Source organism: Bufo bufo, chromosome 5 (genome assembly GCF_905171765.1).
Source record: "Bufo bufo chromosome 5, aBufBuf1.1, whole genome shotgun sequence".
Lineage (NCBI taxonomy): Eukaryota > Metazoa > Chordata > Amphibia > Anura > Bufonidae > Bufo > Bufo bufo.
The window spans coordinates 34,785,671-34,810,841 of record NC_053393.1 but is presented as its reverse complement, the minus strand read 5'-3'; the positions used below and the strand labels follow the sequence as shown (position 1 = coordinate 34,810,841).

General features: G+C 45.5%; 1 protein-coding gene across 3 annotated transcripts in view; it reads right to left on the bottom strand.

Moving 5' to 3' along the window:
• ST3GAL1 (ST3 beta-galactoside alpha-2,3-sialyltransferase 1) overlaps positions 1 to 24,080 on the bottom strand; it is a 136,706-nt gene extending 112,626 nt beyond the window's left edge. For 2 of the 3 annotated variants that reach the window (XM_040432177.1, XM_040432183.1), the window contains exon 1: positions 23,774 to 24,080. The gene's annotated coding sequence lies outside the window, so the exon portion shown is untranslated. Of the gene's footprint in view, positions 1 to 21,250; positions 21,329 to 23,773 lie in introns of those variants that run through there. The other variant, XM_040432181.1, reaches the window with a different exon arrangement.
• Between the last annotated feature and the right edge of the window lie 1,091 nt (positions 24,081 to 25,171).

Below are 25,171 nucleotides of genomic sequence, written 5' to 3'. Positions count from 1 at the left end.
CAGTGTCGTGGAACCAGTCATCTGTCAGACCCTTTAATACAATAAAATCTAGAAGAAATGTTCATTTTGGGGGCCACTAAAAGGCCCCCAAAATCTTTGGAATCCGACCTTAAAGACATACACACCTGGCTAGGTATTGCAGGAGCACAGCAGAGAGGTGGCCATACTGGATCTGACCGCCTGGGCTCTGCTACATATCATACTGGTGCTCCTGCTGAAGAGGGGAGGACCCATGGAGGGAAGGTAGGTGAAGTAGGCTTGACTAGGGTCCTCCTACTTAGAAGCCAGGCCATGGCGCTTCCACCAATGCTTTATGATATAAAAGAATCGGAAGTGGGAAAAGAGGACAAGAAAAGGGCCCGAAATAGAGGGCACGTGGTGGTGGTGGTATCAGGCGACACCGCGCCCAATTGTAATTTTGCCTGAAAACGTTTGTATCTCATTGCTTTGACAAGTTTCATTCTCCAGATCATTTTCGATCGGCCTGTAGGTGGCAGCGAAGAGCAACTGCTGAGATACAATGTAACATTTCCCAACAGAAAGAAAACGGTAACAGATTAACCATCGCCGCTTCATAAACGCAAATCCGGAGATGCGGAATAGAAGCACGGAACGGAACCCTACGGAGCGCTTCCGTGGTGTTTCGTCCCGTACTTCCGTTCCGCAAAAAGATAGGACATGTTCAATCTTTTTGCGGAACGGCCGGATCACTTGAATGGGTCCGCGATCTGCTGCAGCTGCCCCACGGACTGTGTTTGTGCATTGCAGCACGGCCACGGGGCGCACACGTTCGTGTGGAGGGGAGGGGGGGCCTTAGTCTCAAACTGAAAACTGTTCAACAAGGTGCAAGCGCCTCTGAAACAGGCGCATTTTCATTTAGTAAATGCGCCCAAAAAAAATTGGGCAGTCTAAAATAGGAAAATGAGACTAAAACAGGCGCCAAACACTATAGTAAATGACCCCTGTCGAGTTTTGTGGCGCACGACTTTTACTCCATTGACTTTAATGCATGTCGCACGATTCGTCTTGACCTTGTTGTGTTTTCACGGCAAAAATCACGGTTCTAAAATAGTCGGGCGACAGCAAGACGCAAAAAAGTCGCACAGATTTGCGTCACGTCAGGTAGCCAGCCCCTAAATGAAAAGCTACCTAAGACCACCTACCTGCACACGATGGTGGCGAACACACGTGAGATCCATGCTGATTTATGTGCATTTCCGCACCATATCCAAACCGGCATTCGCAATGTGCGCAGGGGGCCTAACGCCAGCCATTTTGTCAGCGTTTGCAGCAAAGAGACTGCAGGAAAGCGTCCATCACTGATTGTAGCAGCGGATGCGGTCACGCTGAGTAATACGATGTAAAGCTGGCCATGCACGTTTCTCGGAGGCCGAGCATGCATGTGGCCAGAGTCGGGACAGACTGCTTGTCCTGTTCCAAGGTTCACATCATCAGCTCCTGCCAATCAATTACTGAGCAGATAACGGAAAAACCTGTTTTATTCAAAGCAAATAATTAATAAAAGCCTTTCCTCCCCTTCCTGACATGTCTTCTTACCTATAGGAACCCAGCGCTTGTTGCTTCTTGCTGCACACGTAACATCAGCTGGAAGCGTCCGTCCCCCCCCCAAAATGAGGCAAATATTTGGTCTCTGGAAACAGCACAGACTGGAATTTGTACTGAACGCAAAAGTCAATGCCCCTTATAATCTTATCAGGACATTCAGGAAAAACATCAAGTTACAGCTCTCTAAATACAGAATCCTACAGGAGAAGGTTATGTGTGTAATTATCAATCACACCGACATGTGGGGGGCAGGACAATAACACACTGACACTTGGGGTACAGGATAATGACACTGACACTCGGGGTACAGGATAATGACACTGACACTCGGGGTACAGGATAATGACACTGACACTCGGGGTACAGGATAGTGATACACTGACACTTGGGGTACAGGATAATGACACTGACACTTGGGGTAGAGGATAATGACACTGACACTTGGAGTACAGGATAATGACACACTGACACTCGGGGTACAGGATAATGACACTGACACTTGGGGTACAGGATAATGACACTGACACTAGGGGTACAGGATAATGACACTGACACTTGGGGTACAGGATACTGACACTGACACTTGGGGTACAGGATAATGACACTGACACTTGGGGTACAGGATAATGACACTGACACTTGGGGTACAGGATAATGACACTGACACTTGGGGTACAGGATAATGACACTGACACTTGGGCTACAGGATAATGACACGCTGACACTTGGGGTACAGGATAATGACACTGACACTTGGGGTACAGGATAATGACACTGACACTTGGGGTACAGGATAATGACACTGACGCTTGGGGTACAGGATAATGACACTGACGCTTGGGGTACAGGATAATGACACTGACACTCGGGGTACAGGATAATGACACTGACACTTGGGGTACAGGATAATGACACTGACACTTGGGGTACAGGATAATGACACTGACACTTGGGGTACAGGATAATGACACTGACACTTGGGGTACAGGATAATGACACTGACACTTGGGGTACAGGATAATGACACTGACACTTGGGGTACAGGATAATGACACTGACACTTGGGGTACAGGATAATGACACTGACACTTGGGGTACAGGATAATGACACTGACACTTGGGGTACAGGATAATGACACTGACACTTGGGGTACAGGATAATGACACTGACACTTGGGGTACAGGATAATGACACTGACACTCGGGGTACAGGATAATGACACTGACACTCGGGGTACAGGATAATGACACTGACACTTGGGGTACAGGATAATGACACTGACACTTGGGGTACAGGATAATGACACTGACACTCGGGGTACAGGATAATGACACTGACACTTGGGGTACAGGATAATGACACTGACACTCGGGGTACAGGATAATGACACTGACACTTGGGGTACAGGATAATGACACTGACACTCGGGGTACAGGATAATGATACTGACACTCGGGGTACAGGATAATGACACTGACACTCGGGGTACAGGATAATGCCATAGTGCTACAATGTATATAAGTTACTACTAAGAATATAAATTACAGGTGTTGGATTCAGTTTCCTTTCGTTTGTTCGGTGATGTCATCGTCTCTCATCTTCATTGAATTTCGCTTGTCACTGACTGAAATACCAACTACTTCTCTGACCTTTGCGGCAGTGTGTGCGCCCCTTTATCTACACTGTTATCTGCAGCGCAGCCGTGCCTCTGCCTCCCTGCACCTCGCTGATACTGTCAAAAAGTCAGCGCCTCATAACATCCCTTCCCACCACAGCCCAGCACTGCTTCACACAAGAGCTTACAATCACATCAGGACGGGGAGAGGGGGGCTATCCCCTTTAGGCTGTGTTCACATCTTGCACTTATTGCTGTCACAGTACAGAAGCAGCTTTACTTGTAGTGATCTGACCACCAGATGTGAACACAGGCTTAAAGGAGATGGGGTCGTTAATAGAAGTGGGGGAGGGGGGTTCCCTTGGTCCGATCCCCCCTCATGTATGAAGAGCATCTAAAAGCGTCTCTGTATCTGGGGGATCCACCAGGATTATGCATTATACAGCCCAATAATTTCCATTGACATCATGTAATACTGGATTTCTCCAGTGAGGGCGCTGTGGAGAAATAGAACACTTGCTGCCATGTTCTCCTGCAGATCACAACTGATCGCCAGGGATTGCACAAATGGGGTAACCTATGAAAAGCTCATTTTCGGGGGACCCTTCTAATAAGAAGAAAATTGACTAATATAGACGACCCTTCTATAGGGCTGTCCTGGACTCAAATCCTCAGGCCATCAGTATCTGATCGGTGAGGGTGCGGTCGAGCGCTACAGCCTCCTCCCAGTATACTAAGCACAGCGCCATACAAAGTATAGTGGCTGTGCTTGGTATTGCAGGTCAGTCCCATTCACTTGTACAAGGGCTATGTCGCCAATGAATGTGAAATTTCAGGTGCTTACCCAAACACCAGCAGCTGATCGTGGGGGAGCTGGGCGTTAGACCCCTACAGTACAGACAGTGAATGGGGCCGCATCCTGTCCGCCAAAAAAACTGAACGGACATGGAAACAAAATACATTCGGGTGCATGAGCCCTTAAGGATAGATCATTATGATTTGAGTCCTGGACAATCCCTTTAAGTCCAGGGTTAAATAGAAGTGACTGCGTTCGATTACAGAGCAAAATGACGCCCAATCGTTGCATGAAATCCGCAATACTCTGGGTATGAGACCATACGAAAAAAGCATTTAAATTACAAGATGTCGCCTGCCGTTACCGTTACCCTAGAAAAAGAAAATTTGTAAATAATTTCCACCCTTTATTTAAGTTATTTCATGCTACAGGACAGTAAAAAAGCGATTCCCCGGATGTTCCCCGGTTATTCATGTATGTAGCGTCGCCCAAGGCGCAGTCATAAAACGCAGGAGTCGGGCTTAGAAGACCCGGTAGAGATAAAGGGAAGCATCACATCACAAGGCGGCTTCAAACGCGCTGCTCCCATCGCGCCCCCACCACCGGCGCGCTTTATACCCGGTGTTACAGACACTTTATACGTTAGGATATTATTATTATTCCTTATAACAGCAAGGACATCGCAGATCAGCTCCATCGGCAATCTTCAGCCAATACAGATGTAGCAGAGCTGACGTTACCATTGTATCTGGGAAGCTCAGCAAAATCACAAACACACTGTGATGGCAACATAAACTGTGACCAACTCATTGACATCCTCGGCCCTGCTACATCTGTTTTGGATGGGTTTTTTTTTTTAAAAAGGGCATTTTAAAGAAAAACTCCGGCAGTTCCAAATGAAGGGAATATATATATATATATATTTTCAGCAGGGACCAAAAATGGAGCTAGCCTAACATCAGCACTACAAGTCCCAGCTGTCAGAGGTTGATGGTCTAAGACAGGGATGCCCAACCTGCGGCCCTCCAGCTGTTGCAAAACTACAACTCCCAGCATGCCTGGACAGCCTACACATATCAGGGCATGTTGGGAGTTGTAGTTTTGCAACAGTTGGAGGGTCGCAGGTTGGGCATCCCTGGTCTAAGACAAAATCTTTTATTTTATTGATAAAATTCTGACATCCTGCAGCCACCACTAGAGGGAGCTCATTGTATTCATGATATAAACACTATGGCTCTGATTTATCATACCTTCACTTCAGTATTATGGCATCAAAAAGTGGCAAAATAGGGCTTTTGCGACTTTTTTGCACTCGCTTGCGCAAAATTTTGCAACCTTTTTGCATGTGTACACCACTCAGTCCAGTTTTGTAATATGGGTGGGACAGTGGGCGTGGTGAGCTATGTTAATGGGTTTCACTCCAGATTTATCATTGAGACTCTTTTTAAAAAGTCGCAAATAAGTCGCAATCTCACTCCAGGAGCAGGGTGGAGTAGGAAAATTGGAGTAGCTTCTCAAGTGATAGGCCTCTTTCACACGAGCATGTCCGGATTAGGTCCGGATGCGTCCCGGTGCATTGCGGCAAACCCACGCGAGTAGGTACCCAATTGCAGTCAGTTTTGACTGCGATTGCGTTCCGTTGTTCAGTTTTTATCGCGCGGGTGCAAAGCGTTTTGCACACGCGTGATAAAAAACTGAATGTGGTACCCAGACCCGAACTTCTTCACATAAGTTTGGGTTTGGGTTCGGTGTTGTGTAGATTTTATTATTTTCCCTTATAACATGGTTATAAGGGAAAATAATAGCATTCTGAATACAGAATGCATAGTAAAATAGCGCTGGAGGGGTTAAAAAAATAAAAATAAATATATTTTAACTCACCTTAATCCACTTGTTCACGCAGGCGGCATCTCTTCTGTCTTCATCTGTGAGGAAAAGGACCTTTGATGACGTCACTGCGCTCATCACATGGTCATTCACATAATCCATCACCATGGTGATGGACCATGTGATGAGCGTAGTGATGTCATCAAAGGTCCTTTTCCTCACAGATGAAGACAGAAGAGATGCCGCCTGCGCGAACAAGTGGATTAAGGTGAGTTAAAAATTTATTTATTTTTTAACCCCTCCAGCGCTATTGTACTATGCATTCTGTATTCAGAATGCTATTATTTTCCCTTATAACCATGTTATAAAGGGAAAGAATAATGATCGGGTCCCCATCCCGATCGTCTCCTAGCAACCGTGCCTGAAAATCACACCGCATCCGCACTTGTTTGCGGATGCTTGCGATTTTCACGCAACCCCATTCATTTCTATAAGGCCTGCGTTACGTGAAAAACGCACAAAGAGGAGCATGCTGCGATTTTCACGCAACGCACAAGTGATGCGTGAAAATCACCGCTCGTGTGCACAGCCCCATAGAAATGAATGAGTCCGGATTCAGTGCGGGTGCAATGCGTTCACCTCACGCATCGCATCCGCGCGGAATACCCGCCCGTGTGAAAGAGGCCTTAGGTTTAAGGACAAGCCAAATTTATCAAACAACATGCAACATTTGATAAATTTGGCACAAAGTACTCCAACACAGTCTGAGGGCTCGTTCACACGACCGTATGGCTTTTTCAGTGTTTTGCGGGCCGCTTTTAACGGATCTTTTTTTGTTTTTGTTTCAGTAGTGTTTCCAGTTCAGTTTTTCCGTATGGCATATATAGTAATTACATAGAAAAAATTGGGCTGGGCATAACATGAGTACATTCCGTATGTGTTCCTTTTTTTTTTTTTTTTTTGGCGGACCCATTGACTTGAATGGAGCCATGGAACGTGATTTGCGGGCAATAATAGTACATGTTCTATCTTTGAACGTGACAGAAAAATGGAAATACGGAAACGGAATGCATACGGAGTACATTCAGTTTTTCTTGCGGAACCATTGAAATGAATGGTTCCGTATACGGAACGCAAAAACGTTCGTGTGAACGAGCCCTGAAGCAAAACTGACTTCAAATATTCTCCTAATGATAAATCCCCCCCTATGTTCTAAGCTCCCCCTAGTTGTGAATATAAAAGTAGCTTTTTACTTACTTATCTGGAGAACTTTCTTCCCTTTTTGTGGGTGGGCAGCTGCTCATCAAGCACTTGCATCTCCCAGGATGCACTGCAATTAACCCCTCTCCCCTGAATTCAGGATATACATATGGTACTGTATGTGATGCCCCCACAATTTTCTTCCCCACTGTCTTGAGAGAGATATAGCTAGAGACCATTACAGCTGTCGCTCAGACCAGAGGGTGACGCTCTGCCTCCAGGCACCTAAGAGGCAGAACCTGGCAGAATAAAGTGTCATATTCACACTACTTCTGATAATAAAAAATAAAAGTGTTGCAAAAGGCAAGGATCTACTGCTCTCCCCAGCCCCCACCTAGTGCTGTCAGCAGTATCGCATGATCAAAACTGCTGGCAGACTCCCTTTAAATGAGAAAACATCTCAATAAATAACCACAAGTGGCGATGTTCTGTTACATCGTTAAAAAAAATCCACAAATACGTTACTCAGTTACTTCCAAAATTCACAAGAAAACTGCAATCGAAAAAAAAATATAAAGAACTTCCGCCATTTACAGCAACATCTGAAACAGGCCGCAGGGAGGCTATAAGACGTCTTAACCATTTCCTGACGGGATTTCCTGAAACCCCCCCCCCCCCACCCCCAACGTCTCTATTAGAGATAAGTGAATTTCATGCTACGAAATTGGTTCACGCTTCGTTTACTGTTAAAAGGTGAATTGCGTTATGGATTCCGTTACCACGGACCATAACGCAATTCTATGACGGAAAGTCTTTAGAGGCATTCCTTCACTCTTTCCGTCATAATAGAAGTCTATGGGCTGCAAAACGGATCCGTCCCGTTTCCGTTATGCAGGAGAGTCCTCTCCGGGCGGATCCGTTAACAGTAAACGAAGCATATAATATGAAATTTGCTCATCTCTAGTCTGTATGAAGGATCTCACAGCCACGAGATGATTCTTATTCTCTGTCCGGATTTCACGGTTTGTATCTGATGGGAGTTGGAATTCATTGACTTCCTTATGGTTAAGGTTGCAATCCAGACCTATGGTCATTAAAGGGACAGTACACCTTCAATGTATGGTCTCTCCTCTGCAGATGAGCCCAATCTATTGCTCCCTGCTATCAGCAATCTCAGGGCGGGGGCAGGGTGACGGTACTACGTGATCCAGTGTGCAGAACCTCCAGATACAGGCAGCGTCACTTAGCAGCACTTCTTAGACCTGTATTTGAGGGGTACTATCTCTCCTTGGGGAGAGCGCCTTAGTCGGCGTGAGGAGACTTATAGGGCATACATCATGCTCCTCTGGAATTCTGGGAAGGAAGGGATGCAAATGAGCTCTTAGCAAGCATGTCCTATTCTTGTCTGCAATTGTGGACATGAATAGACATTGCTATATAGCGCTGGAAAATGCAAAACGCACATGGCTGGTAACAGTGTTCTCCGCATCTGAAATTTGCAGACTGCTAAACACTTACGGCTGTCTGAATGAGCCCTAAACCATTCACAGCATCTCGGCTGTTACAGTAAAGAATCCTGCTTTCAGCCAGCAGCAGAGGGCGCTCTTACAGTGAACTGTACATAAACAATAAGCAGTAGAATACTCCATCACGTCCCTCCTCCTCAAAATCCTGTACCTGCCTGTATGGCAACTGACCGCAGAAGGAGACCCCCACCACTACTCCATCTGTCCATGCTCCTCTACTGTCTGCAGAGACCTGTTCAGACTGTCAGACATTGTTCTCTTTAGGGTATTATTTATTTATTATTATTTATTATTATTAAAGTCCCATTCATTCCATAGCGCTGTACATATGATAGGCGGTGCACATACATAATACAGACAATTGCACTAATCATAAACAAGACGGGTTACAGACTGGTACAGAAGGAAAGAGGGCCCTGCCCGTGAGGGCTTACAATCTACATGGTATGGGAGAAGGACACAGTAGGTGCGGGTGAAGTTGGTCGTGGCGGTATAGAGGCAGCAGGGTCACTGGTTGTAGGCTTGTCTGAAGAGGTGGGTTTTCAGGTTTCTTTTGAAGGATTACTGTTGGTGAGAGTCTGATATGTTGGGGTAGTGAGTTCCTGAGTATGGGGGATGCACGGGAGAAATCTTGGAGTCTATTGTGGGAAGAGGCGATAAGAGGAGAGGAGAGAAGGAGGTCTTGTGAAGATCGGAGATTGCGTGTGGGGATGTATCGGGAAAGTAGCTTAGAGATGTAGGGAGAGGACAGGATATGGACGGCCTTGTATGTATTTGTTAGTACTTTGAAGTGAATTCGCTGGGCAATGGGGAGCCAGTGAAGGGATTGGCAGAGGGGAGAGGCAGAGGAGTAATAGGGTGAGAGGTGGATTAGTCAGGCAGCAGAGTTAAGGATAGATTGGAGGGGTGCGAGAGTGCTAGATGGAAGGCCACAGAGGAGAATGTTGCAGTAGTCTAGTCGGGAGGTGATGAGGGCATGAGCCTTGCGGGACACCAACAGAGAGGGAATGAGACGAGGAGGTAGTACGGGAGTGGGAGACGCTAAACATCCGGTCTGTGAGGTATGATGTGATCCAGGAGAGGGCCAGATCAGTGATGCCAAGAGATGAGAGAGTTTGCAACAGAAGGGAGTGGTCAACAGTGTCGAAGGCAGAGGACAGGTCAAGGAGAAGGAGGGCAGAATATTGTTTCTTGGTTTTGGCTGTCAGTAGGTCATTGGTGACTTTGGTAAGGGCAGTCTCGGTCGAGTGGTGGGGTCGGAAGCCAGATTGTAGGCGGTCAAAGAGGGAGCAGGAGGAGAGGTGGGAGGACAGTTCAGAATGGACATGTTGTTCAAGTAGCTTTGAGGCATACGGAAGAAGCGATATGGGGCGATAACTGGACAAGGAAGATGGGTCAAGTGAAGGCTTTTTGAGGATGGGTGTAATGGTAGCATGTTTGAAAGCAGAGGGGAAGACACCAGAGTTTAGTGATAGGTTGAAGAGATGAGTTAGGGCTCGGATAAACACTGTGGTGAGGTTAGTAATGAGGTGGGATGGGATTGGGTCAAGTGCACAGGTGGTCAGATGAGATTTGGAGAGTAGAGTGAATAGTTTTTCTTCTGTAATGGTGGAGAAGCGGGTTTTGGGAGAAGAGGACTGAGCAGTTGTGTAGAGGGTCTGTGGGGACTGTGTAGTAAAGTTTTCTCTGATGTTGACTATCTTTTGTTTGAAATATTTGGCAAAGTCCTCAGCTGAGAAGAGAGGAGAGGGTGGGGGCGCTGGGGGACAGAGAAGGGAGTTAAAAGTGCTAAAAAGTTGTTTAGGGCTGTGGGACAGGGAAGATATGAGAGATGAGAAGTAGGCCTGTTTTGCATCAGCGAGTGAGGATTTGAATATGAGGAGTGATGGCTTGAATGCGGTGAAATGATCTTTAGAATGTGATTTCTTCCATCGCTGCCCTGGAAGCTTGTCTGAGTTTTTTGGTCAGGTTGGTGTGCCAGGGTTGTCTGTTGATTTTTCAGGTTTTGTTGTGTGTGAGGGGGGCAACAGTGTCCAGAGCTGTACTTGTATTAAGGCTGGTTACAGCCTGTATTTGTGGGCGGGGCTGCTGACTATTTATTCTCACGCAACCTCACCCTGTGGACGGTCGCTTCAGGCCCCACCCTCCCGACCCTTCTTTCTTTCATCCCACTCTCTTGGGTGGCCCACTTATTCAGGCCTACCCCGCACTGGCTTTGGGCACAGTTCAGCCAGATGGATCTTGGAGGGTGATAGGCATCCCTCCCGACTCTACGCCAATGTACACCTCAGCCCCTGCCACAAATTGTGGTGTTATATAGGGTGGTGGCAGCATCTGGGTCTTGGAGGGAACAGATGGTAGAGAGTGGGAGAAGAGAGTCAGAAAGCAAGCAAAAGTCGAGATGTTTGAGGTTCCTGCGGGGGTGTGCTAGTGTGTGGACCGGGGGAGCAGCAGAAGAGACCAATGAAGAGAAGGTGAGTAGGTTGTGGTCGGATAGGGGAAGAGGCGAATTAGAAAGGTTAGATAGGGAGCACAGGCGGGTAAAGATCAGATCCAGAGTGTGACCATCTCTGTGGGTGGGAGCTGAAGACCACTGTGATAGGCCGAAGGAGGAAGAGATTGACAGGAGTTTAGAGGCGGCCGAGTGGCATGTGTCAATAGGGATGTTGAAGTCACCCATGATGATAGTGGGGATGTCGGCAGAAAGAAAGTGTAGTAGGAAGGTGTTAAAGTGGTCAAGAAAGATGGTAGCTGGGCCTGGAGGGCGGTAAATGACGGCTACTTGAAGGTTGGAGGGAGAGTAGATGCGAACAGAGTGTACTTCAAACGAGGTGAGCTTAATGGAGGGTGGCAGTGGAGTTGGGCTGTAGGAGCAGGTGTCTGATAGGAGAAGACCAACTCCTCCACCATGTTTGCAGCCGGGGCGGGGGGTGTGAGTGAATTGAAATCCACTATAAGAAAGTGCAGCAGGGGAGGAGGTGTCTGAGGGTGTCAGCCATGTTTCTGTGAGACCCAGAAAGGAAAGGTTTTGAGAGATGAAAAGATCGGGAATGTACGACAGTTTGTTACAGACAGAACGAGCATTCCATAATGCTCCTGCAAGAGGAACCAAAGGAGCAGGGGTCAGAGGAATGGTTATTAGGTTTAAGGGGTTGCAGAAATTTGTAGAAGGAGATTTGTAGTGTATGGCAACTGACCGCAGCAGGAGACCCCCACCACTACTCCATCTGTCCATGCTCCTCTACTTTCTGCAGAGACCTGTTCAGACTGTCAGACATTGTTCTCTTTAGGGTATTATTTATTATTATTATTTATTATTATTAAAGTGCCATTCATTCCATAGCGCTGTACATATGATAAGCGGTGCACATACATAATACAGACAAGACGAGTTACAGACTGGTACAGAAGGAGAGAGGGCCCTGCCCGTGAGGGCTCACAATCTACATGGTATGGGAGAAGGACACAGTAGGTGCGGGTGAATTTGTTCATGGCGGTATAGAGGCAGCAGGGTCACTGGTTGTAGGCTTGTCTGAAGAGGTGGGTTTTCAGGTTTCTTTTCCACTGTTAATGAGAGTCTGATATGTTGGGGTAGTGAGTTCCAGAGTATGGGGGATGTGCGGGAGAAATCTTGGAGTCTATTGTGGGAAGAGGCGATAAGAGGAGAGGAGGACGTCTTGTGAGGATCGGAGAGTGCGTGTGGGGATGTATCGGGAAAGTAGCTCAGAGATGTATGGAGGGAACAGGTTGTGGACGGCCTTGTATGTATTTGTTAGTACTATGAAGTGAATTCGCTGGGCAATGGGGAGCCAGTGAAGGGATTGGCAGAGGGGAGAGGCAGAGGATTAACAGGGTGAGAGGTGGATTAGTCGGGCAGCAGAGTTCAGGATAGATTGAAGGGGTGCAAGAGTGCTAGATGGAAGGCCACACAGGAGAATGTTGCAGTAGTCTAGTCGGGAGGTGATGAGGGCATGTATGAGCATTTTCGCAGATTCAAAGTTGAGGAAAGCACGGATGCAGGAGATGTTTTTGAGTTGGAGGCGGCAGGTGGTGGAAAGGGCTTAGATGTGCGGTCGGAAGGAGAGGGCAAAATCCAAGGTCACTCCAAGGCAGCGGACTTGGTTGACCGGGGATAGTGTGCAGATATTGATCGTGATAGATAGGTCTGTTGGGGGGGTTGAGCAAGATGGGGGAAAGATGATGAGTTCTGGGTACTTTCACACTTGCGTTTTTCTTTTACGCCACTGAGTTCCGTCAAAAGGGCTCAATGCTGGAAAAGAACTGATCAGGTATATCCCCATGCATTCTAAATGGAGAGCATTCTGTTCAGGATGTCTTCTGTTCAGTCATTTGAACTGATCAGGCAAAAGATAAAAACTCAGCATGCTGCGTTTTTATCTCCGTACAAAATTTAGGATCAGTTGTCGGAATGCCGGATCCGGCATTAAAAATACTGCAATGCCGGATCCGTTTCTCTGGATGACATACGGAGAGACGGATGCGTTCTTGCAATGCATTTGAAAGATGGATCCGGATCCGTCTACAAATGCTGTCCATTTGCATGCAGATTGCCTGATCCGGCAGGCAGTTCCGGCGACGGAACTGCTTGCCGGATCACTCTACCGCAAGTGTAAAAGTAGCCTTACGATACTTTTACACTAGCGTTGTTAGAATTCGGCAGGCAGTTTCGGCAAGTATTATAGCAGTTATATTCTAGTACATAGGAGGTAATATTATAGTAGTTATATTCTTATACATAGGGGCAGTATTATAGTAGTTATATTCCTGTACATAGGAGCAGTATTATAGTAGTTATATTCTTGTACATAGGAGCAGTATTATAGTAGTTATATTCTAGTACATAGGAGGCAGTATTATAGTAGTTATATTCTTGTACATAGGAAGCAGTATTATAATAGTTATATTCTTGTACATAGGAGGCAGTATTATAGCAGTTATATTCTAGTACACAGGAGCAGTATTATAGTAGTTATATTCTTGTACATAGGAAGCAGTATTATAGTAGTTATATTCTTGTACATAGGAGCAGTATTATAGTAGTTATATTCTAGTACATAGGAGGCAGTATTATAGTAGTTATATTCTTGTACATAGGAAGCAGTATTATAATAGTTATATTCTTGTACATAGGAGGCAGTATTATAGCAGTTATATTCTAGTACACAGGAGCAGTATTATAGTAGTTATATTCTTGTACATAGGAAGCAGTATTATAGTAGTTATATTCTTGTACATAGGAGCAGTATTATAGTAGTTATATTCTTGTACATAGGAGGCAGTATTATAGTAGTTATATTCTTGTACATAGGAGCAGTATTATAGTAGTTATATTCTTGTACATAGAGCAGTATTATAGTAGTTATATTCTTGTACATAGGGGCAGTATTATAGTAGTTATATTCTTGTACATAGGAGGCAGTATTATAGTAGTTATATTCTTGTACATAGGAGCAGTATTATAGTAGTTATTTTCTTGTACATAGAGCAGTATTATAGTAGTTATATTCTTGTACATAGGAGGCAGTATTATAGTAGTTATATTCTTGTACATAGGAGCAGTATTATAGTAGTTATATTCTTATACATAGGAGCAGTATTATAGTAGTTATATTCTTGTACATAGGAGCAGTATTATAGTAGTTATTTTCTTGTACATAGGAGCAGTATTATAGTAGTTATATTCTTGTATATAGGAGCAGTATTATAGTAGGTATATTCTTGTACATAGAAGGCAGTATTATAGTAGTTATATTCTTGTACATAGGAGCAGTATTAAAGTAGTTATATTCTTGCACATAGGCGCAGTATTATAGTAGTAATATTCTTGTACATAGGAGCAGTATTATAGTAGTTATATTCTTGTACATAGGAGCAGTATTATAGTAGGTATATTCTTGTACATAGGAGTAGTATTATAGTAGTTATATTCTTGTACATAGGAGCAGTATTATAGTAGGTATATTCTTGTACATAGGAGCAGTATTATAGTAGGTATATTCTTGTATATAGGAGGCAGTATTATAGTAGTTATATTCCTATATACAGGATGTATTATTATTAACTGCAGAATCGATGTTTATGTCAGTAGTGACTTGAACTTTTTTCCTTTCAGTGGGATTTGAGCAGGAGAATCCTCACCAAGTGTCCACATATCAGTTTTTCACGAGTTGTGACAAGCAGTATTGAAGTTGTTACCATGAGTTTGTAATTTTGATGTTCTTTAGACCCGTACATTCTGGCCATTCAGGAAGCTTTGGTGCCTGTCATTACACAGCTGTTTCAATATCAGATGGTACCTCATCCTACTTACCCTCGCACATAACACCTGGTAGAATCGCTTCTTCTTATCTACTGTTTGCTAATTTTCCATCCTTTTATAGCTGCCCTAAAGAAAAACAGACGCCATAATCTCTTAATACCTCTGAATCAGAAAGACTCTCGCGTGAAGGAAATTAACCATTATTAACCTTCTTAAAGACTGTGTCCACTACAGCAACCTTTTCAGATTGCCAAAATACATATAAAATGAAAAATAAAGCAACAGGGCTTAAAAGGGTTTTTCAGGATTTTTTTTACTGATGACCAATCCTCTGGAAAGGTCTTCAGTATCTGATCGGTGGCGGTCTGACACCCAGGACCTCCGCCAATCAGCTATTTTGAGAAGGCAGCAGCGCTCACTCCCGCAGATTACCAAGCACAGTGCCGTACATTGTATAGTGGCTGTGCTTGGTATTGCAGCCCAGGCTCATTCACTTGAATGGGACTTAGCTGCGCCTAGACCACGTGACCAATGAATGTGATGTCACTGAGAGAAGGCCGCTTGGTATTGCAGCTCAGCCCCAAACTTGGGCAACCATGTTATACACATGTAGCTTCAGACTACAATGGCTGAAACTTTCCAATGCCGCGGCCTATATTTTTGGCCAAGAAGAGTCTGCCATTGGCCAGTTCGCAGTCAGCCGAAATAGCCGATTTTTCCTCCAACTTTAGTGTCGGGTGTATGGCCAGCTTTAGGTTAATTTTATAAGAAGCTAGTTGACCCATTAGAATTTTTGGAGAACTTTACAGCTGCGAGTGTTACCAAATAAAAAAAAAAATTGTCAATTTTTTATATTTTTTTTTGCTTTGGCTTGCAATTTAAAAATAAATAAAAAAAACAGCTATAGGAATTGAATGTGGGACCAAATTACTTTTTAATGCAAAGAGAAAACATTTTCTGGACTTTCTCTCTTTGCAGCTGTTCTCATCCACGCCACCCTCTAAGACTCTCTACCGGAGCTCGGGCTGACATCCGCCTGACGTATTGGAAAGTCTTGACTGGAGCCATAATGTAAACCACATGAATCCCAACCTACTAGAAGAGTCCGATTTCATAGAGACCACCAGACCTGCCCCCACACAGATTCCATTGTGAAAGCCCCCCCACCCCCCTCTGATGTGTTACACTGACCCACCCCCCAGGACACATCAGCTACAATCTACATCCTGTGCCAAGGACCTCAATAAGGGGGCGTTCCACCTAAAAGTTACACTTCCTGGAGGACTTTTTACAACTACAGGGATGACATCACCGCCTGATGTAAGATACTATTATTAACCTCTTCATTGCCCAGAGCTGAATCCCGACCCTGGACTGAAGGCAATGGAAGCAGCAGACGAACCCCTGACACAAACTTACAGATTATCCACTATGATAAGATTACTACAAGGGGCTTATCTTCTAGGTCAGGCTGCATGTAGAAGAAGAATGTGGACTACAAGCAGCATGCTCAGCCCTCGGGGAGGTCCGTGGACGATGGTGACACTTTGTGAGATCTAAAAGGGCATCTGTCAGCAGTTTTGTACCTATGACACTGTCTGACCTGTTACATGTGCGCTTGGCAGCTGAAGGCATCTGTGTTGGTCCCATGTTTCTATGTGTCCACATTGCTGAGAAAAATGAGGGTTTAATATATGCAAATGAGCCTCTAGGAGCAACGGGGGCGTTACCATTACACCTAGAGGCTCTGCTCTCTCTGCAACTGCCATGCCCTCTGCACTTTGATTGACAGGACCAGGTGTGATGGTGACATTTACACTGCAGAGGCTGCGGCAGTGGCAGAGAGAGCCTCTAGGTGTAATGGTAACGCCCCCGTTGCTCCTAGAGGCTCATTTGCATATATTAAACCCTCCTTTTTCTCAGCAATGCGGACACATAGGAACATGGGACCAACACAGATGCCTTCAGCTGCCAAGTGCACATGGAACAGGTCAGCCCGTGTCATAGGGACAAAACTGCTGACAGATGCCCTGACGCAGAGAACTATTGACGTTCCTCAGACAATGGCATATACACACTTCAGGGTGGTCTGGCTTAAGGACACTAAAACAATGGCATACTGACGCTCTAAAATGACGTGGTGCTGGGTGTCTGGGGGGGGGGGGCCTAAAGAAATGGCTTTTGGAAGGAAGATTTTGCTGGAATGGTTTTTGGGTGCCATGTTGCATTTGAAGAGATGCTGAAGTACCCTCTACAGTGGAGACCCCCAAAAAGTGATTCCATTTTGGAAACTACACCCCAAAGGTATTTGTCACGAGATAGTAGCATTCTGACAACCACGGGTATTTTCCAGAAGTGAATGTGTAGTAGAAGGTGAAAAGTCAATATGTAAGCTGTGCGGTGTATATGAGGGTATAATAAAGGGGTACATGATAGTCCATGGACGAGTGGTGCACTGTGAGGCATTCCTTTACACACAGGCCAGGTTTTTCAAGGCAGGTTTGTGATAAATGGTCTCCTTTCATATGCCCCTTTTGGAACACCTTGTTGTTTGGAGGGAAATGCCCGGGTACAATATGGGCACCATCACTTCTAGAAGTCCCTTGGTTTGGTAGGACCTTGATCATCATACACGTAGGTATTACACACAGCCATCTCTACAATGTGCACATACTGTCGTTTTCCGCATGGCTCTGTACGGCTTCAGAACTTCATCTGAAAGATCAACCACACAGAGCTGGCGGCCCTGGACCAGCAGTGGGGTCCTACACATTTCCTTAGGGTTCAAGCTGTGTGTCCTACCCCTTCATAAACCCAGAACCAAATGTACAGATGTACACAGTGATCAGCGCCTGGTGGTCATAGCTCGCACTACCATGACAGTAATGCGTACACGGGTGGCTTGGCGTCTGCTAAAAGCGGACAGGTGGGATGCGGTAGGGAGGGAGAGGGATAGGGAGCAGTGATCTGGAACTGCTGCAGATATAGTTTTTCTTCACAGTAACACAGCAGATAGTGGTGCACCACAAGTCTCAGCCAGCCAACAAACAGCACAGAACCTCTCTGCAACGTATGCCCGTGTAGTGCTGCGATTGGCGGGTATAGCATACCAGCCAATCATAGTACTAACAGGGGGTGCCAAACACTGCTGTCCCCTGCCTAACCTCAGGGGTCCACCTCAGCACCGATCGCCCCTGTCTGAGCCCACCTGCAGCCCCCTCACTGGTTTCCACAGTGCAGGAGCAGCAATTGGTCCTTCTGCAGGAGGGCGATACAACTGCCTGGGGCCCTAGATAAGACTGACGCCTGTCCGGGAGCCCTAGGTTTTTTCGCTGTGCCGTGTCGGGAAGGGGATTAAAAAAAAACAACACAATGACACTTTTCGGGGGGCACCAAATCACACTGACCTTTAGATAATATATTGATAAGTGAAGTTCCAAAGGCATTGATAATTGGGGGCCACACGTACAAACCAAGAAAAAAAATTAAAGACAGTCCCAAAGACTTTGAGTGGAGCGACACCACGGATGCTTGACAGCCGCTCTACCACACATCTCAATGCATGGCTCAGGGATCTTGGGACCCTTCATTCTAGGGATAGCCATGATCTCATCATGCATTTTCATCTATCCTCTGTTCTTTTGTATAGGTGATAAACGTCCATTGTGAGTCACGTCTTTTAACCAATTATCCAGGAGGAAGTTCCAAACCTGGTCCTAGTCACTCTGTGCCACCAGCGCTCCGCGCTGCACCTCCACAATGACCTATTCGTTTGTCAATTTGCCTTTGGTTATTTATTAATTACAGTTTTTTGGTCTTTCGAAATAGAGGCTTATCAGTCACAGGAGTCTCTACCTCTCCGTTCCATGGGTGCCCGATGAAGGAGTGTTTGCTTGTTCATTGGGCAATCGGCGGCGGTATTACTACTGAGCGTTCACGCGAACAGGCAGATGATATACCGAATGCAAATGAGTTCTCTGCCAGAAAGAGGAAAACCATCTCCTATCAGCAAAACCTGAGACTCCTCCGAAATCAAGACGCCCCCATCTATAGACAGCTGATTTCTAGTTCCCATGTCATAGGGTGGAAATAGGGTGAGATGCCTTTCATTTAAGGGCTCATGCACACGACCGTGCCGTTTTTTGTGGTCATCAAATTGCTGCCCGTGTGCCTTCTGCAATTTGCAGAATGGAACAGGAGGCCCATTATAGAAATGCCTATTCTTGTCCGCAAAACGGACAAGAATAGGACATGCCTCATAATTTTTGCGGGGCCACGGAACGGAGCAACGGATGCAGACAGCACACAGAGTGCTGTCCGCATCTTTTGCGGACCCATTGAAATGAATGGTTCCATATACGGACTGTATACGGAACGCAAAAAAAGTTTGTGTGCATGAGTCCTAACTCTGAGAGCATACTGGTTCGCATTGACAAGACACAGTGCTGTATGGCGGCTTAAAGGGGTTTTCCGAGATCCTGATGACTTATCCTCAGAATAGGCAGGGGTCCGACCCCTGTTGATCAGCTACTGGGAGAAGCTGTGGTCTCCTCAGAGCCATATTAAAGAACAGGCCAATTCAATGGGACTGAGCTGCGCCTAGGCCACTCGACTGATGAACATGACGTCACTGTCCAACGAAGAGGCTGTGTCACTCACCTAAGCGCTGCCACCTTTTCAAACAGCTAATCGCGGGGAGTCAAACCCCCGCCCATCAGATGTTGATGGCCTCACCTTAGCATAGGTCATCAATATCAAAATCTTGGACAACCCTTTAATACAGTCAATGCTCCATGGGAAAAAGTAGGCAAATTTGCTTTCCTTCGTAAGGAAGAAAATGACTTCATATCAGCCAAACCAGAGACTCCTCTAAAAGGTATGGACACATGTAAACACCTCTCTCTTGGGGTTCCTGTCCCACATCTGGTTGAGATGCTTTTGGCACAGCTCTGGGTGGGGTGGTGGCTTTCATAGTTTTCTCTGTTTTGGGAGGAGTGTATTTGCATAGTTTGTAAATAGGTGTCCATACATCTCCGGATCTTCTCAATAAGGACCAGTATCTACTAGAGCTTGATCAAAGGTGCTTCATCTAGTCAACCAGGAACCTGCTCTGATGAAGGGCAAGCTGTCTACAGATGTGTCTTCCTTCTGGAGGAGTCTTTGGTTTGGATCCTATGAAGTATGAATTCCTTCTGGAGGAGAGCTAATTTGGATATCTTCTTCCCCCATGGAGCATTGCCTGTAAATAAGTTTCCATATGCTGCTGTGTCTTTTCAACTTGAACAAGTACTTTCCAGAGTTGTATAAATTTATAATGGACTGGAGGAGTGTCCAATCTCAATGGCAGCAATAATGGCGCCCATACACCTCCAATCTCCAATCCTGACTCTCCCATGCACCCGTGAAAGCAGATGCCAGATGATTTATCTGCCAGAAGAACAAGAAGGATCGGGGAAGGGGGGGCTTACATTTGACCCTTCTCTCCCTCAACATTATCTGCCCCCACACATATTAGATTGCACTGAAATATTCAGGTTTGGCCAGCAATACACTAATCTGTATGGGAGCCTTTTCACCCAAGGGTTCCTATACTGTGACCAATTGCCACTTGGAGATCCCATAGTAATTAGACACTGATATTCGGGACCCTGGAGCAGTGATACGCTAACATTCAGGGTTGGAGCAGAGTAACCTGCATCATGCCTCGCATGCAGCTGTCGTACGTGTCCTCACACGCATACACACCGCTTCACGGCTAACACTTTCCCATAAGTTTGCAAACTGATACTTTTCCTCAAAGCCAACGTTGCCTCATTCTGTATTCAGCCAAAGAAATCCTTGTTGGAATGAGGAATATTCAGTATCCCGTTACAGGTTCTCCAAATCTGAACCCAGCCACATACTGTATGTAAAAATGCGCCCAAACCTGGCATCATTATCCCTTCCCCCCCACAGACTGGACCTCTGGCCAAGCTGCCCGCTTGTTGCCTGCTACTAAGCAAACTTTGAATTCTAGATTATTTTGGAATTTCGCTAAACACAACAAACCTGAGAGAACAAAGGAGAGAGTACAATGAGATCGATGTGTGGGGAGAAAGTAAGCAGAAAACAATGTAGCAAAAGGACAATACATGGTTAGGTCTTTTCTGTTTCCCTTCCGTTTTTTGCGTTCCGTATACAGAACCATTCATTTCAATGGAAGGTACTCCATATGCCTTCCGTTTCCGTATTTCCGTTCAAAGATAGAACATGTCCAATTATTGTCCGCATAACGGACAAGGATAGTACTGTTCTATCAGGGGCCAGCTGTTCCGTTCTGCAAAAAACGGAATGCGCACGGACGTTATTCGTATATTTTGCGGATCCGTTTTTTGCGGACCGCAAAATACTGAAAAAGCCATACGGTCGTGTGCAAGGGGCTTACTGTATCAACACTGACACTGTGTTCTGTACCACACGGCATGGCTCCTAACCAAGGACCAAGCCGACACCCTTCTCAAGAATCCTGCCAGAACGCGCTCCCACCAGTGACCTCCCCCACTGCCCACACATAGTCCAGCAGTGCACGGTCCACAAGGTCTAGGCATCTTCTAACAGCTCTCTCACACCTGGTCAGCATATAGCCATAGCGGGCAGGGACAAGGGCGGTCACTTTGGCAGCACACTGTTCCAAATTCAAGCCAAACCTAATAAATTCCTAAAAAGTACAACTGATCCCAGTCTGTCAGGTCCCCAATTTGGCTCCAGCTCCGTCCAGTGTGCTCCTGCTAGTTGTGCAGTATATACAGAATGCCCCATAAGTCTCAGACCTGGTAATATATATAATATAGCTCTCCACAATATATGGTCACTTTCTACCCAGGCTGCAGGGACTACTACCCTCTATCTATACGGGCTACTATCCCTCAGTATGCAGAATGTACAAACTACCACCCTCACTATCCCTCTGTATGCAGAATGTACAAACTACCACCCTCACTATCCCTCTGTATGCAGAATGTACAAACTACCACCCTCACTATCCCTCTGTATGCAGAATGTACAAACTACCACCCTCACTATCCCTGCAGCAGAAGCTATCATATCCTGTATAGCCAGACAGCACAAACTACTATCCTCAGTATACATACTACACCACATACTGCCTTGTATATGGAAGCTGTACCAAATACTCTATACGGACTATCATCTCTCAATATACAATAAGTACAAACTACTATCCCCAGCATGCATGATACTACAGCACAAACTACACTGTAGAACAAAGCGGTACCAATTGCTCTAAACGGACTATCATCTCTCAATATCCAATACGTGCAAACTACTATTCTCAATATACATACTACACTAAATACTCTTGCTTATACCTAAGCTTCACAGAATACTGAGTCTACCGTCTCTATCCATACTGACTAAACTCATATACAGTACTACTATCCTCAATATCCAGGCTGCGGGATCCTCAGCACAAACCCCTCTATATCCAGGCGTCCTAAACTCCCTTTGTTCTGCTCAAACTCTTTACTCTTCCTGCCCAGCCTGCATCAACTACTACTGCCCCTCACATCCAACAGCATTACATACCCACTGCTATCCCTCTATATCCAGACTGTGGGAACTACTATCCCCAATATACATACTACACCAACTTCTACCCTCTATATCTAAGTGTTATCAAATATCCCCCTCTATCCTGGCTGCGATCCCTCTATATTCAGACTGTGTGAACTACTATCCCCAATATACATACTACACCAACTTCTACCCTCTATATCTAAGTGCCATCCAATATTCCCCGCTATCCTGGCTGCTATCCCTCTATATCCAGGCTGTCCCATCTCATATCCTCTATGAGGGTCTATTCGGGGTGTACTATCACTCTATATCAGGACTGTACAAACTACTACCCACAGTCTACATCAACTACTACCCTGTATATTCAAGTGTCGCCAAATATTCCCCTCTATCCGGGCTCCTATCCCTTTGTATTCAGTCTGTGTGAACTGCTATCCCCAATATACATTCTACAGCAACTACTACCCTCTTCTATAAGATCTAAGTGTCGTCAAGTATCCAGGCGGCTATCTCTCTATAACCAGGCGGCTATCTCTCTATATCCAGTCGGCTATCTCTCTATAATCAGGCGGCTATCTCTCTATAACCAGTCGGCTATCTCTCTATATCCAGGCGGCTATCTCTCTATATCCAGGCGGCTATCTCTCTATATCCAGGCGGCTATCTCTCTATATCCAGACGGCTATCTCTCTATATCCAGGCGGCTATCTCTCTATATCCAGGCGGCTATCTCTCTATATCCAGGCGGCTATCTCTCTATATCCAGGCGGCTATCTCTCTATATCCAGGCGGCTATCTCTCTATATCCAGGCGGCTATCTCTCTATAATCAGGCGGCTATCTCTCTATAACCAGGTGGCTATCTCTCTATATCCAGGCGGCTATCTCTCTATATCCAGGCGGCTATCTCTCTATATCCAGGCGGCTATCTCTCTATATCCAGGCGGCTATCTCTCTATATCTCTCTATATGTCCCATCTCATCCATCGCTCAGGACTGTACAAACTACTCTCCACAGTCTACACCAACTACTACCCTTCCAGGCTGCTCTATCTTCAGGGTCCCTCTATATTATGTCCCATCCCTGCTTCTACCCCTCAGGCTGCCCCATTTCCAATACTCTATATTTAACATTCAGCACTCAGATTGCAGTAACTACTATCCTCAGCATTCACACTACAGCAACTACTCTGCTCTGCATTTCCCAAAGTGCTTGTTCACCCACTCCCTGCTTTCTCCTGCAGTATGTGCCCATGCATGCCTGCAGCCAGCCTTCCCATCCAGCATGCCCACACAGGTCTGGCAGGCAGCTCAGATCCAGCAGTAATGACAGTCAGCCACCTCCAGCACTGAAGGGGGGTGCAAACAATAGAAGAAGAGCCACTTACCCCAGTGCAATGTCCCCCTCCTCCTGGTACAGAGCACAATTCCACCTCTGCCCTCCCTTCATCGACTTCTCCCTTCTGCCTTCCTGTGACTCTAATATAGTAACTCAGGAGCCACGTGGATTGGAGAAAAAAGCTAAACAGAGGAGGATAAACTCCGCCCCGACTCCACCAGCCCCAGGCGCATCTCAGCGGCAGAATGGCGCAAACACAAGCGCAAATGTCGCAGAGGAAGCAGCAGGAGGATGAGCTGCGGTGTGCGGCTGCAGAGCAGGAGTAGCTGATGTGCCACTGAGCCCTGCATGCTGGGGAAGCGTGTATCATACATGTGGGTGGGGACCCATGGAGACAGCATAGTATTCATGCAGAAGAGCAGACTTTAGCATTGGCTGCTAGGGGAGAGGAAGGAAGAGGGTGGGCTGTCTAGGAAATGTGCATAGAAACAAAAAGACACAAATGATAGAAATGGCTGCAAATAGCAGAAAACAGACAAATACAATGTTTACAAATACAAAGATAGAGTGAAAATAGGAACAAAAAAAAGCTGCACAAAAATAATAAGAGCTAAAAGTATATGAAAGGAGAAAAATACTTCTTAAATATTAAAAAATACAGAGGATCAAAAAAAAGAAAAGAAATGTAAATAGAAATATAGATGATAAAAATTAGGAGACATTAAAATAATGAAAAAATAAAATATATACATTTTAAAAAGTAATGGACTTAATAATCAAAAAATATAAGTTAAAAAATAAACATGATTAAATGTACATAAAAATAGATGAAAAATAAATAGATAAATTATAAAAAGGAACATAATAATAATTAATAATGCAAAGTAAATAAAATAGAAATTGAAAAATAATAAAGTGATAAAGTATAAATGATAAAAATTTAAAAGCCTAATAATAATAAAATGTAAGTAAAGAATATAGATGATAAAAATGAATGGAGTATTCCAGTTGTTACAAGTTATCCCTCTAAGGGCTCATGCCCATGAGCGTAAGCACTCAGTGCCCGTGCTGCGGACCGCAAAGTCACTTGAATGGGGTCCGCGATCTGCATCCGACGGTCCGCACCGCAAAAAAGTAGTGCGCACACTACTTTTTTGCAGAACGGAAGCACGGAACGGAACCCCACGGAAGCACTCCGTAGTGCCTCCATTCCGTGGTTCTGTTCCGCACCGCATCTCCGGATTTGCGGACCCATTTAAGTGGCCATGGCAGGGCAACGGTTGTAGGCATGAGCCCTAACTCTCGGAGCCCCCAGAAATGAACAAAGCGGCAGGTAGGATATGTGCACTGCAACGCCATCCATCTCTACAGGAGACAGCCGAGTACAGCTCTTTGATGTTTCTGGAACTCGTGCAGAGATGAATAGAACGGAATTCTGCCCAACCTG